The sequence below is a fragment of the Medicago sativa genome, chromosome 2, assembly GCF_051527215.1.
Source record: "Medicago sativa cultivar Bolivia chromosome 2, Bolivia_mono, whole genome shotgun sequence".
NCBI classification, from domain to species: Eukaryota; Viridiplantae; Streptophyta; class Magnoliopsida; order Fabales; family Fabaceae; genus Medicago; species Medicago sativa.
Window position 1 is genome coordinate 28,307,776 of NC_140750.1, and position 20,270 is coordinate 28,328,045.

The window sequence follows — 20,270 nt, forward strand, 5'->3', positions numbered from 1 at the left end:
CTTTCTCTCTCTAAGCAGCGAAGAATTCATTCATTCAATTCACATTTCACAGCACACAGGTCTTCTTCCTCTCCGGAGATTCATCATCACGCTTCCGCTCAATCTTTCAATCTCAAATTATAATGCTCCCGATTCATAAGGTACCATGTTTTTTCTTTACACAGAAATTTCATGTATTATCAATAAACCATTCATTAATTTTGTTTACATCGCTTAAACCAGAATTTTGATTTTTTTGTTTGTTAATCTTGTTATGTTGTTTTTGTTCATACATTGATTATTTTAGCTCCATGGTTTTTTTTTTTCTCTTTCGTTCTTTTGTTTCTTTCTCGTTGAATAAAATATTCTCAGAAGATCTCTACAGTTAAATTATTTTGAGATTCGTAATAACTCGAAATAATCAATTTATCAAATTCACAAGAGCTTATAATGCTGTTGCAAGATTTTCAATTTCAACTTTTTATTAATTTTTTGTTGTTGATTATTTATTATTTTAATTCTGAGCAATGCCAATTTTATGAATGTATGAATTTTGGGATTTTAATTTGTTTTTGTGTTGATTTTTGCTTTTGGGTCATTTTTATTTTTTGTGGAAAAGGTTAATGATTGATTTTATAATTTTTGAGGGAATTTGAGTTTCTGAGATTCTTCTATGGAACTCTGTGCTTTTAGGGTAGCTATATTTTTCTGAGTACAATAAAAAAAAGGTACCCTTTTATGGAAACGGGATCTGCTTTTTCCCAATTCTTAAAAAAATTATTATTATTATTATTAATTATCACTATCCATAATAACAGTGACAATAATAGTTCTATAGTGTACTTGTATTAGTAATTAGTAGTAATAGTAATAATAATAATATTAATAATAGAATAATAATTCATGTTAGTCTGATTCCTCTGGAAAAGTAACTAATGGTGGTCATGATTTTTACAACAGACCTTGTCTCATCTGCCTAAATGCCTTAAACAATTCCAAAACTGCTCACGTTTTGTCTCTCTGTTATGTTTAAGTGCAGGCCTGTACAAATAGGAGTATATGATTATGGATAAAATTATTTTTAATAAACAACTAGAAAGAGTTAACTACAGTAACACTGACACTTGGTAGCACTGTGAGACACAACACATCAAACATCAGACACGTCTTTCATCAGAAGTGTCGGTGCTACCAAGTGTCAGTGTTACTGTAGTTAACTCTTTCTGGTTGTTTATTAAAAATAGTTTTTATTTAAATTAATATATGTATCAACGTGTCAATATCGTGTGTGTCTAAGCTTTGTAGCATCGACTCTTTTAATTGAAGACATATCAGATGTCTAATACGTGTTGTGTTTGAAATGACACTGACACATGTAAATATGTTCAATAAATTGATATATTTTTTCAAAATTAATACAACTATCGATGTGTTAACTGTTAATTACAGCTGCACCCACGTTTCCACATTTCTTATGGAAATCGTATGTTGTGTTTGACATGACACTGACACATGTATGTGCATTGAATTAATTCTATTTCAAAAAATTAATGTTAGTATCGATGTATCAATATCGTGTCTGATGTTTGTGTTTGTACAAGTGGTATGTAGATTGGAACACTAACAGTAAATATATTACTTAAATCATTTTCATATTTTGTTATATGTTATGATGCAGGGTTTGTTCTGACTTGAAGAATTGCCTTTTGAGTTTTGACTCTAAAATATTACAAGAATGGAGGATGATACATTCTCTGGTATTGGAAATGGTACACAAATTGATACTAAGATATTAGGAACTTTTCAGAAGAGCTTTGTACAAGTGCAGAACATTTTGGATCAGAACAGGTTACTAATCAATGAGATAAACCAAAATCATGAATCCAAAATTCCTGATAATCTCAGCAGAAATGTTGGTCTAATTAAAGAACTCAACAACAATATTAGAAGAGTGGTTGATTTATATGCTGATCTTTCAAGTTCTTTTACTAAATCCATGGATGTTACTTCAGAAGGAGATTCAAGTGGTGCTGTGAAATCAGATGGAAAAGGTGGACACAAAAGACACAGGCCTACATAGAAAGAGGGTTTGTTTTTCTTAATTCTTTTTGGTTTGTGGAGAAGCTTAACTTCACAATCTTGTTGAGGTGTAGAACATGTTTAGGCTCTTTAGTTGAAAACTGAAACTCTCTTCTTGTATTACAGGACTTTCTTAAGCTCATCACTTACTCCTTATTATGTTTTAAATATATAAAATTTATATGTTGATTATCCATCCCTATTCCTCTCATTGTAACCTTGTAATTTAGGATCTAATAAAAAATTAATCATGTTTTAGGTACTATTGATTCACCCTTCTGTTATTCAATATGGAAATAAATAATAGTTTGTTTATTTTTTTTACTTTTTAATTTGTTTTATAATTTGTGGCTTTTTCTCTTTGAACATGTGATGAAATACAATTTACAGATGAGAATTATTTTCTTTATCTGCTGTTTTAGCAATGATGAGTTAGATTGCATGAGTTAAGTCTTTCAACTTGCTTTAACTTTTCTCCATGTAAAAAGGAACTAAAGGGTCTTCACTAAACTTTGTCTATAATTCTTTTAGATGGGAACTCATCATGATACCTTTCTTTATTATTCTCTTTACAAGTTCAACTCAAAATGTTGGTCCCCTAGTTCTTACTTTAGATGATATCTGAAATTGAGAATGGATTGCAGATACTCTTTTAGGTCCCTTCCTATGTAACCTGAGCTTTTTACCAAATGCAAAAAATACTTGGTTTTAATTGCTTGTGTGTCCTTGTGGGTGGAAACTAAGAACAATACATATTTTAAGGAAAATCTTAGTAATTAATTTGGTAGGGTGGAGAAAATGTTAGGAGCAGAGATCGAATCCTAAGTTCGTGCATATAATTTACTCGGTGTCGCAACCTATGAAGCATCAACATAGACACAGACACGACACATACACCGACACGCCGACACCAATAATAATTTGAAAAAATGACATAGTTCAGTGTAATCATAGTTTTTGTGTTGGTGTCGAACACACGAGACACACGTAATCCGAGAGCTGTCTGTGTTTCATAGGTCGCAACCCATACCGCTGGACTATTCCTTTGGGGGGTGAGGGACTCAAAAGTATACATATTTGTAAGATGCCCTGAAACATGGGGAAGAAATCAGCTTTAGGTAAATCTTTTTTGTTTCTGATCACACACAACCACAAAAACAGAATCTTAGATAAGAGACCATATGAGCTGTTGACTATTATTTTAATTTTTCTTCTTTTTTACTCAATGAATGATATTGGCTGGTAAAGTAAAATATTTTTTGTTATCATATAGTTATAATACAGTAGTATACTATACTATACAGTATAGTCTGTAGAGGTAGATGTATGTAAACAGTGACACCCCAACAATATGACAAGGGACCCAAAGATTCTCTTTTGGAAGTTAACTTCTCCATGTTTATCTCTTCTTTCTTAGGTTCTTCCTCTTGATCTACTTTTCAATTTTCCCCTCCTTTTTATTCTCTTTATGCAATAAATGTCCTCAATGACAAACCTTATTATAGTTGAAAATTCTCTGGCTTGGATTTCTCTCTCTCTCTCTCTCTCTCTCTCTCTCTCACTGATTGAGCAGATTCTTTGATGGTGGACCCAGTTTGTGGCAGCCTAATTTCCTGATCTTAGGAGAGAGGCCCACATGAGTGATTGCTGAAAATGGCTTGTTTCTGGTTTAGATTTTGCACATTGAAGGAAAGGAAATTTTCCTTACCTACAAAATTGATTCCTCCATCCCATATTACACTCTCTTTTTATTCACAAAATCACAATCAGTTCACTTAAGAGTGTTTATGTTTGGTTTCAACTATTGAAATACCATGCTTGGATTTTGACATGCTTAGAATGTTTAGTTATTGGCTTCTTCAATTGATCTTGCAAATCCGAACACTGGCTGAGCTTTCTAGAGCATCCATAATGGCACAATTAAGGTTAAGTTGTTTACCTAAATTTTGGTCGAGTCTTTGATGCCACAACAACATATAGTAATTTTGGATAGGAATAAGATATGATATTTTTATTCAATAACACATTCATATAGGAACGTAAAAATATATTATAATACATTTGGCTTTCACATATGTATATGCTCCAACAATAAGGATACGTTTGATCGGTTAAAAAATAAGTGATTGGAGAAGACAATTTGTATTCTGTTCGATTTTAAAATTGTTGATGAGACTGGAAAATTGAGAGGCAAGAAACTAGACAAAAGATGAATTTTTCTCTAAACCACAACCCAACTTTTTGTCTCAAGTATAAATTGTCTAAATTAGCAAAATAATGTTTTGTCCATCAAACATTGTACAAGACAAAATGTTGTTCAATACCTTGAAAGTTTGTCCTGTATTGTTGTCTTGTGTTGTTCTGTCAAATACTTACATTTTAATAAATCAAATGTACCCTAATACTTTCTTAAAGTTAAACAACTCAATAAGACACTCTTCTTTGAGATGATCTTAGTGTGTCTTTAGATATGGGTTGAATTTGGCCGGCGTGATTCTGCTCATGCAAAGTTATACTTTGAAGCTTCAACAAAATCACGACACCACCACTGCAACATTGTAAAGTCTGCCGTGATTCCAAACACGAGAACAACATTTGTGCATTCCTTCACGTTCCTTGTGCTCACTTAGAAATCGAATATTAAGTACAACTTTCATTTTACACAAAATCAAATATAAGTGTGAAACTTTCCTTTGTCAAAAAATGTGTGAAACTTTCATATTCAAGACAATTTATTTACTTTTAGGCCAATGCAAATTAGGTTTGGCTCAAAATCTTAACTGTTAAAGTAAAACAACCTGTGACAGAAATTATGAGGGTTAGAGTCACTTTCTTATAAAGGTTAAAAAGGATTTTGGAATTATTGACTTAATTAGTTCATTATTGACTAATCACACTTGTCACACTCTTGTTTACCACTGCACAAAAATGATATGTTGATAAAACATTATAAATTACTCATTTCATGACCAAATAAATAATATCAACTTGGGTGTGACATAATTTAGTTAAACCTTATCAGCCGCTAAAAGATAAAGCATAATGCAATAGATTAAGCAATATTTGTAGAGAGACAATGGTGGGGGAACAGTGTTCCATACAGATATCATATGCATGCAATGTTTGAGGTAATCATCAAGGTCTGGAAAATCTTATATAAAAAAATGTTTTTGGTCCCTACCCAAGCCAAGACAAATTAAACATTGTCTAGCACATAACATGTGCAGTGGGAATCTACTTTTCTCTTTGTTCCTTGCATTTCCAGCAAATAGGTTGGAAAGGAGGCCAACTCTAGTTTGCTCTTAGAAAGCAATTATAATAATAATGTAACTTGTTGATATGACGGTACTTATAATAATTTGATGATCCTTCAAAATAAAAATAATAATTTGATGATAATTTTTAATAAGACATCACTTTTTTTCTTCTTTATTTTTATATAAAACCAAACTCCTTTTACAAAAATTAATGTTGTCTCGAGTATATTTGACGCTTATTGCGATCCTACCCGAATTGAAAGATTAGTTGTTTGTTACAGTTCCACAAGAAGGATAATTACTTTACGATTAATTTGGATTGTCCAAGAATTTAGCAACTGAGGTTCCTTAAACATATAGTCATGGATCGAGATCTTTGGCTCATAAATTAGTCTTTGTAGTTGAAGGATATACCATGATAAAAAAAAAATAAACTAAGCACATTTTGTTGACCTAAGACACATGGTCATTAAAATTGCAAAATTAAGATCATTATTAGTTAATTTAGGGCGTTGACCTTGCAACTGATTGGTTAATGGTGACCCTCAAACGTTTCCATATTACGTTTTAGAAATATATAAATCAGATTCTCTGGTACAAAGATCGTGTCTAATTAGTGAAGCTTCACTTGTCGATGGACAAGAAATTATGAGAGTGGACTGTTATTTTTCTTTAAAAAAAAGCTTATTAAAAAGAGATCGTAATAAACTGTTTTACATAAAATAAGTTGTTTTAAATTAGCTGTTTTTCAAAAAATATATCATAATAAGTTGTTTTACATAAATAAGCTGTTTTGAATAAGTTTTTTTTCCTTCAAAAGAGATCGTAATAAACTATTTTGCGTAATTAAATTGTTTCGAGTAAGTTGTTTTTTAAAAAGAGATCCTAATAAGCTGTTTTGCATAAATAACATGTTTTTAAAAAAGAGATCATAATAAGCTGTTTTGCATAAAATATGGTCATGGTTAGGAATCCAAAACCATATAAATGGTTTATATGTGGATATGGTTTGATCGGTCAAAATATCCGACCATACACACCCCCTACTTGCTGGTTAGACATACACCTCAAGTGTGGAGAAGTGAAAAATCTTATATTGAGATTCATGTTTGCGCATATCAACGTGTTTAAGCTTGTTCTCACTAGTAAGAACAAGCTTGCATTAATTTATGATAGGACCAAAAATTCTCACTAGTAAGAACAAGCTTGCATTAATTTATGATTGGACCCAAAGAAGTATGTTGCATGTTGTTGTCTTAAGCGCTTCTATCACATTAGTTGAATCCGATTATGCTTCTAGATTTAGGAATGTTGAAATTGGGCGTGATTCATTCTTATAAAACCGGCTTGTAAGGTGATGAGTACAATCTCTTTATAAACTATCAAGAGTTCTATCTATCTAATGTGAAACTTCAGTTTTTCCAAATATACCCCGTCACACACAACACTATTGGGATTGGTGTATGTATATAAATGGTGGGTGGCCCAATCGATAGGATTTGGTACCATGTTGAAATTGAGTCTGACTCATCCTTACAAAACCACTTTGTAAGGTGAGGAACCTTTTTATAAACTTTTATCAAGAGTCCTAGCAATTTAATGTGGGACTTGGATTTTTCCAACAAGGAACAATGAGTCTTTTGCAAAATCCAACCCCATAAGCATTGTCATACTCTCAGCTATGCCTGAGGATAATTTTCTTATCTCCCCCGACTTTCTCGCGCGTACTCCAAAATTCTCATTTTTCTCAAAAATCTAAAAATGAAAAATACACTTCAGTTTATACACTCTGAATTGCATCAATATAATAACAGTGCTCAAACACTTTCCCTCAATTCCCATTTTAGATAAAGAAAGGAAGTTCCAAGCTTTTAGGAATCTTGCCCAAACGCTAGCTTCCTCCAACAAAGGTGTTTGTCCCTATGGAACCACCCTATACAGTGATCATCAATTTTTTGGTGGTTCTTTTGAGGCCTCGTTGAAACAAAGATAAAGATGGAGTAGCCAAAAGACATACCTCTGAGTGCGGTTTCTCCATCATGGGAAAAACCTTGAGCATTTATTCTTCTTTTTTTATTTTTTCTATTGTTGAATTGGCCAGATAAAAGTCTTGTGGATATGGTTTCCTTAATCTTGACTCCGGTATTACGCTTAAGTTCAGAAATTGTATATGTTCAGTACATGTGTGCATAAGCTCATAAAATTGCATAATTATGTGTTTCCCTACTTCAGATTCTATAAACTAAACTAGTATTTACTAGTTCAATTTATAAAATATAAAATATATCGATAAACAGAAACCCAGTGTGTTTGAAAACTAATGAAGCGGGGGATGCTTGTTAAATGTTTGGATTATATATGCCAAACTAGAAAAACACATAATTTTATGTGGTATACAATTCACTAACTGTTTCTATGGTCCACAATACACATAAAGTTCTATAAATTGGTTTGATGGGTTAGTTTTCGTCACAACACAACAATGAACACTTATCCAGACTAAAATTTACTAGTTCAATTTATAAAATATAAAATATATCGATAAACAGAAACCCAGTGTGTTTGAAAACTAATGAAGCGGGGGATGCTTGTTAAATGTTTGGATTATATATGCCAAACTAGAAAAACACATAATTTTATGTGGTATACAATTCACTAACTGTTTCTATGGTCCACAATACACATAAAGTTCTATAAATTGGTTTGATGGGTTAGTTTTCGTCACAACACAACAATGAACACTTATCCAGACTAAATGAACTCTAAGCTACCAATAGTTTACTACAACAAGGGGAAACTGTAATACCCATACTAAACGTACCTAGGAAGTTTAGCATGTGCATTAAGTTGATACTGGATACATTAAAAATTTACAACTACAAAACTTTGAATGAATATTTAATACAACAATGAGCGTTCGTACAATCAAATAAACTCTGCTACTAGTCCAAAATATAGAAAATGCATCCTTGAAATCCCTGACGTCCTGCAGCGGGTACGAAGGAACATTTGCTGAAACTTCCATTCAGCTACTAGCTTGCTAAACCAACCTGTTAATCTGAAACAATTAAGGATTGGGGTGAGACATAATGTCTCAGTGAGTTCCACCTAATCCTAGGCTATAGGTAACCTCAGGGGGAAACCTACGGTCACCACGTGTCTACAATACAACCTGCCGGTTGATTATACGTGTGTGGGGACTTGCTTTCCTAGACGGTCGTGCATACTAGGGCCGTCATAAGATTCTTCTTACCTTGTATAGGCTTCACTTCTTATACGTGTGTAACACCCCGTTTTCCCAACGTAAAAATTTCATAATTAAAAATCAGAGTAATTCAACTTTAAACGGAATGCTACACTTCTTAAAAATTCATAAACTGAATAAATAACAATCTATTCTTCAAAATCATTTAACATAAGTAATTCAAAACTTCGCAGCGGAATTAGTTTATTCAACATAAAAAGTCTTGTTTCGTCATTTATTCATAAAAGTTCATAAACTATACATAAGGAATAGAAGTAAAGTCAAGTCTCATCCCGTTACGTATCAGAGCACCTAGACACACATGTGAGGAGTCCACTCACGACGCCTCTAATCTTGATTACCTGCAAGTTACCCATACGAAGAACAACATTTCCAAGCAGAGGGGTGAGATTTCTCAAACAATAATATTAAGCCTATAAATCATATAAAGTACATTCAACAACTTAAACATCTTATAATTCATTAATCATATCTAATAACTTAAACCTCCTTAACTAGTGTCATTATTCTTCCTTCATTAGTCATATACTTCATCAAATAACCTCAATTATTAATCATAAAACATCATCACATGTCATCAAACAATAGTCACAAACACCTTATCATAATCACATAACATCTTATCTTAAATCACATAACATCTAACATCAATAACAATCATAAGCATCAACATGTAATTCACATAAGTATCATTATCAAAACATAGCATTTATCGAAAAACAACTTCATAATCAAGTTCATAATCAACTTCATAAACAAACATCATCATTAAATCATAATCATCGAATCACAATCAAACTTCATAATCAAACCTCACTTAACTTGACAATGCGACTCAACTTGACTATGCAACTCTTACCATCTCAAATCATCTTAGCATCTTAACAACTTAACAGCTTGACAACTCGACAACTTCACATCTTAAATCATCTTAAACACCTCTTGATATGCAAATGCATTTGGTACCAATACAGAGCATCAAGCTCCCAACCAACTTATATGAGCGTAAATAGGCTCTTCAGGGCATCAAGCCCCCAACATAGTGAGCAAAAGCTCCAGGGCATCAAGCCCTCACCCATCGTGTGAATGACTAAGCATTCCAGGGCATCAAGCCCTCAACCAACTTATATGAGTATGCAATGGACTCAACTTTCTACAACTTAGACAACTTCATGAACATCTATGACATCCTAACATCTTGACATCTTGACAACATAACATCTTAACAACTTGATGACTTCATGACGACTCGACGACTTAACAACTCTTATCATCTTAACGTCTTAACATCTTAACATCTTTGCATCTTGACAACATATGGATCACATAAATAATTCATGTCATATCATAATATAACAATATAAAATGATAATAAACAACATCTTAAAACATCATATTCATCAATCATAAACAACTTCATATAACATCGTATTTAAACATCGACAATAATTCACTATGTATCTTTGTAAAAACATAATAAATTATCCACAACATATTTTCATGTCAAACCAAAGCTACTGAAAAGATATCACAAATATCAACAACTTTCATGTTTACAACAAAGATCAATTCAAAACAGAAACATATGAACAAAACGCAAAAACATGAAACAGAGAATGCTGTCACCGTACAATTTTGCTAAGACCTCCTTGTAGTATTTTCATCATAACTCAAAGACCAAACATCATTTTCTCGTCAAACCAAAGCCACTAGAAAGATAACAAAATTATCTAAAACTTTCATGTTTACGCCTAAGACCAATTCTGTACCGATCAATACCAGTTTTCATTTTAAATTCGGAAAAGTTGTGCTGAAAGTCCATAAAAATTCACTGTGACCTACGTGTAGTAATTTGACCATAACTCAAGTTTTATATATCGTTTTGACGTGAGACCAACGACATTAGAAAGCTAACATCCATACCTACAACTTTCGTGTTTACACCTAAATACAGTTCGGAACTTAAATTTGTCAAACTGAGACAATAAAAACGCGTTTTGCACACTGACAGCAAAATCGCAGTTCAGCTGCGATTTCGCCTTGGGGAAATCTTTTCGACTCCGTTTTCGATCCAATACTCTCCAAACTTGACCCTAATCATTACCCTATGATTACCCTATCATTAGAACACTAATTATTCATCAACCTACTGTATGCAAATTCAAAGGGTTCTCAAATCTATTAACAACCTATTACAATTCTTAAACCCTAATTCTTAAACTCACCGACATCTCATCCAATTCCATGGTTCTAACCTCAAAACTACTTCCAATAATCATCCTATGGATTATCTAAGGTCTGTACACAATTTCTACATCAATTCAACAAGTTTTCATCATCTAATCATCAAATCTCTCAAAACCCTAATTCTTAAATTCTCACAAATTATCCCCAACTTGTTAGATGTAATCTAATGATTTAACAACTTAATATTAATGCAAGATAGTCTCACCCTCACCTTAGATTAATTCCTGAACCAGCATCAACGTTCTTCTTTCCTAAGGTCTTCTCCTCTTCTCTTGACTTTTCTCTTCTCTTCTCTTCTTTCTTGTTCTCCTCTTTTCCAAAAAGCGGTTTAAGGTAAACTCTTTCTAACCTAAACTTCTCTATTAATAATATTAAAATATTCTTCCCAAATCTATTTAGGCCCAACAACTTATTCTTCTTTCTTTTCTAACCCCCAATTCCACTCACACCAATAATCCTCATAATCTTATTTATTTCTAAATTAAATATATCTCTCACAAATAACAAATATATTATTCTAGTAAATACCAACATATAACATAACAAAATATCACTCATCAAAATAAATCGACTAAATCATAAAAAGACATCTAATCTCAAAACTACGTCCAAATCTACTTACTCTAATAATTCTCATATTCTATTAAATAATAGAATAATGCCACATAATAAAATACTAACACCTTATATATATATATATATATATATATATATATATATATATATATATATATATAAATCACATAAATAGATTCTAACTTAATAAAAATAATTAAATAAAAGGAGGGCGTTACAACTCTCCCCAACTTAAAAGAATTTCGTCCTCGAAATTCAAAGCACAAGAGAAAATAAATTTAGTTATTGCTTCTTCAAACAAAACACAAAACCACATCAAAGTTAGTCAGTTAAACATGATCACATAATAAAACATAACTACTAACTAGAAAACATGACGTCACGACACAACGACTCATCTACTTGGCCAGACGGACCGACCTGCTCTGATACCAATTGTAACACCCCGTTTTCCCAACGTAAAAATTTCATAATTAAAAATCAGAGTAATTTAACTTTAAACGGAATGTTACACTTCTTAAAAATTCATAAACTGAATAAATAACAATTTATTCTTCAAAATCATTTAACATAAGTAATTCAAAACTTCGCAGCGGAATTAGTTTATTCAACATAAAAAGTCTTGTTTCGTCATTTATTCATAAAAGTTCATAAACTATACATAAGGAATAGAAGTAAAGTCAAGTCCCATCCCATTACGTATCAGAGCACCTAGACACACATGTGAGGAGTTCACTCACGTCGCCTCTAATCTTGATTACCTGCAAGTTACCCATACGAAGAGCAACATTTCCAAGCAGATGGGTGAGATTTCTCAAACAATAATATTAAGCCTATAAATCATATAAAGTACATTCAACAACTTAAACATCTTATAATTCATTAATCATATCTAATAACTTAAACTTCCTTAACTAGTGCCATTATTCTTCCTTCATTAGTCATATACTTCATCAAATAACCTCAAGTATTAATCATAAAACATCATCACATGTCATCAAACAATAGTCACAAACACCTTATCATAATCACATAACATCTTATCTTAAATCACATAACATCTAACATCAATAACAATCATAAGCATCAACATGTAATTCAGATAAGTATCATTATCAAAACATAGCATTTATCGAAAACAACTTCATAATCAAGTTCATAATCAAATTCATAAACAAACATCATCATTAAATCTTAATCATCGAATCACAATCAAACTTCATAATCAAACCTCACTTAACTTGACAATGCGACTCAACTTGACTATGCAACTCTTACCATCTCAAATCATCTTAGCATCTAAACAACTTAACAACTTGACAACTCGACAACTTCACATCTTAAATCATCTTAAACACCTCTTGATATGCAAATGCATTTGGTACCAATACAGAGCATCAAGCTCCCAACCAACTTATATGAGCGTAAATAGGCTCTTCAGGGCATCAAGCCCCCAACATAGTGAGCAAAAGCTCCAGGGCATCAAGCCCTCACCCATCGTGTGAATGACTAAGCATTCCAGGGCATCAAGCCCTCAACCAACTTATATGAGTATGCAATGGACTCAACTTTCTACAACTTAGACAACTTCATGAACATCTATGACATCCTAACATCTTGACATCTTGACAACATAACATCTTAACAACTTGATGACTTCATGACGACTCGACGACTTAACAACTCTTATCATCTTAACGTCTTAACATCTTAACATCTTAGCATCTTGACAACATATGGATCACATAAATAATTCATGTCATATCATAATATAACAATATCAAATGATAATAAACAACATCTTAAAACATCATATTCATCAATCATAAACAACTTCATATAACATCGTATTTAAACATCGACAATAATTCACTATGTATCTTTGTAAAAACATAATAAATTATCCACAACATATTTTCATGTCAAACCAAAGCTACTGAAAAGATATCACAAATATCAACAACTTTCATGTTTACAACAAAGATCAATTCAAAACAGAAACATATGAACAAAACGCAAAAACATGAAACAGAGAATGCTGTCACCGTACAATTTTGCTAAGACCTCCTTGTAGTATTTTCATCATAACTCAAAGATCAAACATCATTTTCTCGTCAAACCAAAGCCACTAGAAAGATAACAAAATTATCTAAAACTTTCATGTTTACGCCTAAGACCAATTCTGTACCGATCAATACCAGTTTTCATTTTAAATTCGGAAAAGTTGTGCTGAAAGTCCATAAAAATTCATTGTGACCTACGTGCAGTAATTTGACCATAACTCAAGTTCTATAAATCGTTTTGACGTGAGACCAACGACATTAGAAAGCTAACATACATACCTACAACTTTCGTGTTTACACCTAAATCCAGTTCGGAACTTAAACTTGTCAAACTGAGACAATAAAAACGCGTTTTGCACACTGACAGCAAAATCGCAGTTCAGCTGCGATTTCGCCTTGGGGAAATCTTTTCGACTCCGTTTTCGATCCAATACTCTCCAAACTTGACCCTAATCATTACCTTATGATTACCTTATCATTAGAACACTAATTATTCATCAACCTACTGTATGCAAATTCAAAGGGTTCTCAAATCTATTAACAACCTATTACAATTCTTAAACCCTAATTCTTAAACTCACCGACATCTCATCCAATTCCATGGTTCTAACCTCAAAACTACTTCCAATAATCATCCTATGAATTATCTAAGGTCTGTACACAATTTCTACATCAATTCAACAAGTTTTCATCATCTAATCATCAAATCTCTCTCAAAACCCTAATTCTTAAATTCTCACAAATTCTCCCCAACTTTTTAGATGTAATCTAATGATTTAACAACTTAATATTAATGCAAGATAGTCTCACCCTCACCTTAGATTAATTCCTGAACCAGCAGCAACGTTCTTCTTTCCTAAGGTCTTCTCCTCTTCTCTTGACTTTTCTCTTCTCTTCTCTTCTTTCTTGTTCTCCTCTTTTCCAAAAAGCGGTTTAAGATAAACTCTTTCTAACCTAAGCTTCTCTATTTATAATATTAAAATATTCTTTCCAAATCTATTTAGGCCCAACAACTTATTCTTCTTTCTTTTCTAACCCCCAATTCCACTCACACCAATAATCCTCATAATCTTATTTATTTCTAAATTAAATATATCTCTCACAAATAACAAATATATTATTCTAGTAAATACCAACATATAACATAACAAAATATCACTCATCAAAATAAATCGACTAAATCATAAAAAGACATCTAATCTCAAAACTACCTCCAAATCTACTTAGTCTAATAATTCTCATATTCTATTAAATAATAGAATAATGCCACATAATAAAATACTAACACCTTATATATATATATATATATATATATATATATATATATATATATATATATATATATATAAATCACATAAATAGATTCTAACTTAATAAAAATAATTAAATAAAAGGAGGGCGTTACAACTCTCCCCAACTTAAAAGAATTTCGTCCTCGAAATTCAAAGCACAAGAGAAAATAAATTTAGTTATTGCTTCTTCAAACAAAACACAAAACCACATCAAAATTGGAATAATACTCTAATAATTCTCATATTCTATTAAATAATAGAATAATGCCACATAATAAAATACTAACACCTTATATATAAATCACATAAATAGATTCTAACTTAATAAAAATAATTAAATAAAAGGAGGGCGTTACAAAGTATCATGGCGGTTAAGGGGAATCTAGGACCGCTTTGCCAAGATTACGCTCTACGTATCGAGGCATAAGCATAACATAATCATGACATGATTCTAAACCGGACGATCAGGGGAAAACTAAGATCGTCATCGGCATAACTTTCTCTATTGCTCTATGCATACTTACGTTGTGTCTAACAACATACCTTATCTTGCTATCATACTAGTTCTTGACGATCTACGCCAAGGCTCTACTAATTCTTGACGATCTACGTCAAGGCTCTATGACATAACATAAACATGTCTAATAATTATGCATAGTCAGATTCATTGATTAAGTTAGCGTGTAACAAACAAATACTATCTGAGTTCATTTTACGGATAGCCCCGGGGTGGAGTAAACCCGAGCACAATCCCTATCTAACCGATGGAAACCTATCTAAGGTATAACCAACGAAACTCCCTAAGCGACGTGCGGGCCCCTTACGGCTAATCCCGTTTCACCTAATGGAAACCTCTTGAGACCAACCTAGCGTGATCACAAGAGACACGACACCTATATGTTGTTAAAACATTCTTTGTGAACAAGATATCTAATCGCATCACATTTATCATACATCGTCTCTATGATGATGTTCTATTCTCGACAAGCTATGCCGAGGCTCTATGTTCTTTCCCTTTCTTAATGTTTAACTTGCTACCCGATTCATAACATATAATTCTCTCGTTTTCATTTATCAACAAACATTGTTAATGATTTACCATGCCTTTCCCTGGTTTAAAACCTTGTTTGGAAATGTATTTTAGACTCTTGGAATTGAGGGGTTCTTTTTTCAATAAGAATTTTGCAAGAAACGGGGCTCGAACAACATTTCTGGACCACCGGAACATTTTGGAACATTTACACAAAGTGCTGTCTAAAGCTGAGAACATTTCAGAACGTTTTCATAAAAGTGCTGTCAAAAGCTGCCTGGACGCTTAAGCGACACTTAAGCGTGCTGAGGACGCTTTGAGAACGCTTAAGCGTGCTCCTAAGCGTGCAGTTCAGTAGCTACAACATTTTGGACGCTTGAGCGTGCTGTGGACGCTTAAGCGTGCTGCCATCAGTTCAGAAGTGCAGAAATCATATTTTTACATAAAAACCTCCAAATCCAAGTGTTCTAATGCATCCTAATCTTCCAAAACATCATACAAACAACTTACGTCATATGCATAGCATCAATTAACAACATTTGATCATAAATGGTACAAAGGGGTACTAAAACCCTAGTTTTCATAAACTAACACAACCTAGCAAAATTCATGTTTTTTTCACAAGAATTGCACAACCCAAAGGTAAGGTATCTATCTATGGAAATCACCTAAACAAGTTTCTTGCAATTCCTCAAGCATCAAGCTCAAACCCTAGCTTTTGACTTCATCCTTGATTCTTGCCTTTTCCACCAAACCATGCTTTAATCCTTTCCTTCATGTGTTCTTACTTGCTAAGCTAACATAATCCTTGCTTGATCATGATTGGGAGAAAGTTTGGATGATTAGAGGAGAGAGGGAGGGCGCATGGTAGAGAGAAGGAGGAGAGAACTCTTTCTCTCAAAACCTAGAGAGAGAAAGAAGAAGAAATTATGAGGTCGCGCTTAACCTGACACTGATACATAAACCCCTGCTTGACTGATATTTCATAAAAACATCTTCCGTCGTACTTGACGTTCTGTAACACTTAATCTCTGATATCTACCTCATACCTGACTTATGCCATTAATAGACATTTCCATTACCCTTACTTTCCATGAACATTTGTCCTCTGACGCGTCTGACGGGTAATATTCCGATACTGACAAGTAGGATATTACAGAAACTCAATCAGTTTATGATAAATGTTGATGATACATTGTTGACATAAAGGGTGGTCAGGGTTGAGTATCACCGTGAGTCGATCAACTCCAATAGAAGCATTCAGTTCATCCAAATGAAACTTCAGAGTGATGATAATGTGAGAACCATGTTCTCTATATTTGCTCAGCATAGTTCAAAGGCAGGGGCGGACCTGGCCTCACAAAATCAGTGAGGCACAATTTTTTGCAGGTCTACATCAATGGCGGAGGCAGAAGTAATTTTTTGAGGGGGCAATTTTGTTAGTGTGTGTGTCTATATATATATATATATATATAGGTATAGTGGTATATACTATTGGATTTTATGTTAGGTACTTCGGTTCAATATTTGCATTGTACATTTTTTATGGTATTTTTAGTTAAAATGATATAGTTGAAAAGCTAAATGAAACTTCAAAGTGATGATAATGTGAGAGCCATGTTCTTTATATTTTCTCAGCATAGTTCAAAGGTAGGGGCAGACTTGGCCTAACAAAATCAGTGAGGCACAATTTTTTGCAGGTCTACATCAATGGCGGAGGTAGAAGTAATTTTTTGAGGGGGCAATTTCGTTAGTGTGTGTGTGTGTGTGTGTGTGTGTGTGTGTATTATTTCTCACAATAATTATTCATAAAAAGATTGTAGGTATAGTTGTATATACTATTGGATTTTATGTTAGGTATTTCGGTTCAATATTTGCATTGTGCACTTTTTTATGGTATTTTTAGTTAAAATAATATGGGTCTTGTTATCTTGTGCCCTTAGGGCACGGGTTAAGGAATCCAAAATTAGAAATTTTTCATAGAAAAGAATAAAATTTTGACTTTAAAAAGTTAAATAGAGTTGAATGCATAACTTTTAAGACATTTATTTCTATTTTAAATTCCTTAGCATGTGCCCTTGAGGCACATGTTAACATTTGCTAAATAATATAGTTGGAAAGCTAAAATGCGCAAAACAAGATTCAAACCCAAGTTCCCCACCTAAACAGGACGCGCCTTTACCACTGGAGTACACCATACACATGTGATTGATTTATATAATATAACAATTAGCTAAACATTTTTTTTAAAAAAATATTGGGCCTTGACTAGTGTGACACTTGCCACACCGGGCCTAGTCTAGGTCCACCCGTGTTCAAAGGGATCGATCGAGTAGACGTTTCATGGGTGATATATATTGATGCTATTTAGGAAAGTTCAATTCGTCCTAAAACATATGAAGAAATCAGGGCGTGTATGAATGAACCGGATTAAAAAATTTGTTTGACTCTTCCATGTTGCATTTAATTTATGTTGATTTGTTGTTGTATTATATTGTTGTTGAATTAATGTTGTTGTTACTGTTGCAGTTTAAATATGTTGTTAATAAATCATTTGATTTGTGGAATCTCTGTTAAAATTTCATTTTGTTTTGGTTTTTGAGTCTCGGTGATTTCAGATTTTATAATTTGAAACAGTAAAGTACACTTCAGATTATAAAATTCAGATGGAGGCAAAATTGAAAAAAACATAAGAGCGCGCGGGAAGTTTGGAGGAAGACGATTAGAAATTCACATGTCTGTTTGACGAAGTGTATAACAATACCATGAGGAATGCTAGCAACACTCACTTTTCAACACTCTCTCTAGCAGTCACTCTTCTATTGGATGAGGTCAATGTATTTCCCACCACTTTGTGTGGGTTTAATTTTCAAAGTGTGGACTCACAATGGTTTAAACCAATAAGAGAGTATTAGAGAGAGTGTTCAAGAGAGAGTGTTTCTAGCAATACTCCAATACCATTATCCTGCTACCAAAATCCATACCATTATGTCTCTCACCACCATGGAAAGTCCCCAAAAACTTTATTTGGTGGGAGCAAGTTGAATCCATATTTAACTTGTAATGATCAATACATAGTAGGAGCCAACAACTTGAGACTGTGGTAGAGGAATGTGATTAAAATTATTCGTATCAAGAAGTGCTCACTTATTAACATTTTCAGCTTGTTGATTATTCTCTACCTCAAGACATATTTTGTTCCTACTATTCCATAATTCATAGAGCAACGAATGAACTAGTTGAAAGGTGTCATTATATGTTTTCATAACTACATTTTGAGCCATGCTATACATAGCGACAATAATTATCCCGAATTTATCAAGAATAAAACCAAGCCAATAAAAATCAGCTTTGAGCGGATATAAGGGAGGTGGGGAGAAAAATATGGAAATTCCTAAAACAGTGGATGAGTGGCATACATGTCACATATATCGTGAAACAGTCGGGAAGCCTTTTTTCGCTTTAAATACATTTTTTAGGAACCTGCTGAAGGCATAAACATCGTGATTCGTGAGTAAGTCAAAAAAGGCGTCGAGCTACTAACATTAAACAAAAGTTCGTTTGGAAGCAACCTTTTTATGTTAATATTTATTCCAAGTTAGCTGAGGTTTTAATTTCCTTAAAATTATTTGGAAAATCTCTAACGTGTTAGCTAGGAAAGAATAAAACATAAATTTGACAAAGATAAGCAATATATGAGCCAATTTGCATATTCTGCAATCTGCTAAACCACCTGGTGAATGATCCTACTTGACAAAGATATTAAGCAGGTCAAGCATTATCATGGCTTCGTAGACACAAAAATTTCAGCATTTGACCATGAGTTTTCCATACACGAACCAAACCTCTTAAAATTTCAGCATTTTTTGTTTAAACTTTGCCTTCAAGTTAACTGATTCACCATCTGAAAATATTGAAATAGGTTTTTGTTGAATCAAACACATATGCATGAATAGCGTTAAAAGTCCCACATCGGATAGGTGATAATAAGTGGGGGCAATCCTCACCTCACAAGTTGGCTTTGTGGGCTTGTGTTAGGCTTAACCACAATTTCTAAGATGATTTTTTTTTTTTTAGATAATTAGAAAGTGTTATTATTATAGAATAGTTTCAAAGAGAAAATTCTGATATAATATTATTCATAGAGGGCATAAATATATATACAACTTCTCTTCCTAATTCTCCTTAATAACAGGAGGCTTTAAAACTAAAAATTAAATCACACTATACAAATCAATTGATACCAAAAATATATGTTTTATCAAAGATTGATTTCATTTGTTCATTGAGGCATGTTAGTTAATTTTAGAATGATTTTTTAACTTAGCCAAGGAGTTGTTAATTTTCCAGAAAAATTACTAAATTGTCCTTCAAATTATTTGTTATAAAATAAAAGTGGGTAGGAAACGGTTGTTGGATGTATTTTTAATTGAAAAATAAAATTAAATGAAATTTATTAAACTATCCCTTATTTTAAATTGG

The 20,270-nt window shown here is 32.7% G+C and overlaps 1 pseudogene across 1 annotated transcript; it reads left to right on the forward strand.

Annotated features, from left to right (window-relative positions):
* On the forward strand, positions 1 to 2,320 carry LOC146945995 (protein ELF4-LIKE 4 pseudogene; annotated as a pseudogene). Its single transcript, XR_015026562.1, has 2 exons — positions 1 to 140; positions 1,658 to 2,320. The product of XR_015026562.1 is annotated as a protein ELF4-LIKE 4 pseudogene (transcript).
* Positions 2,321 to 20,270: the final 17,950 nt, after the last annotated feature.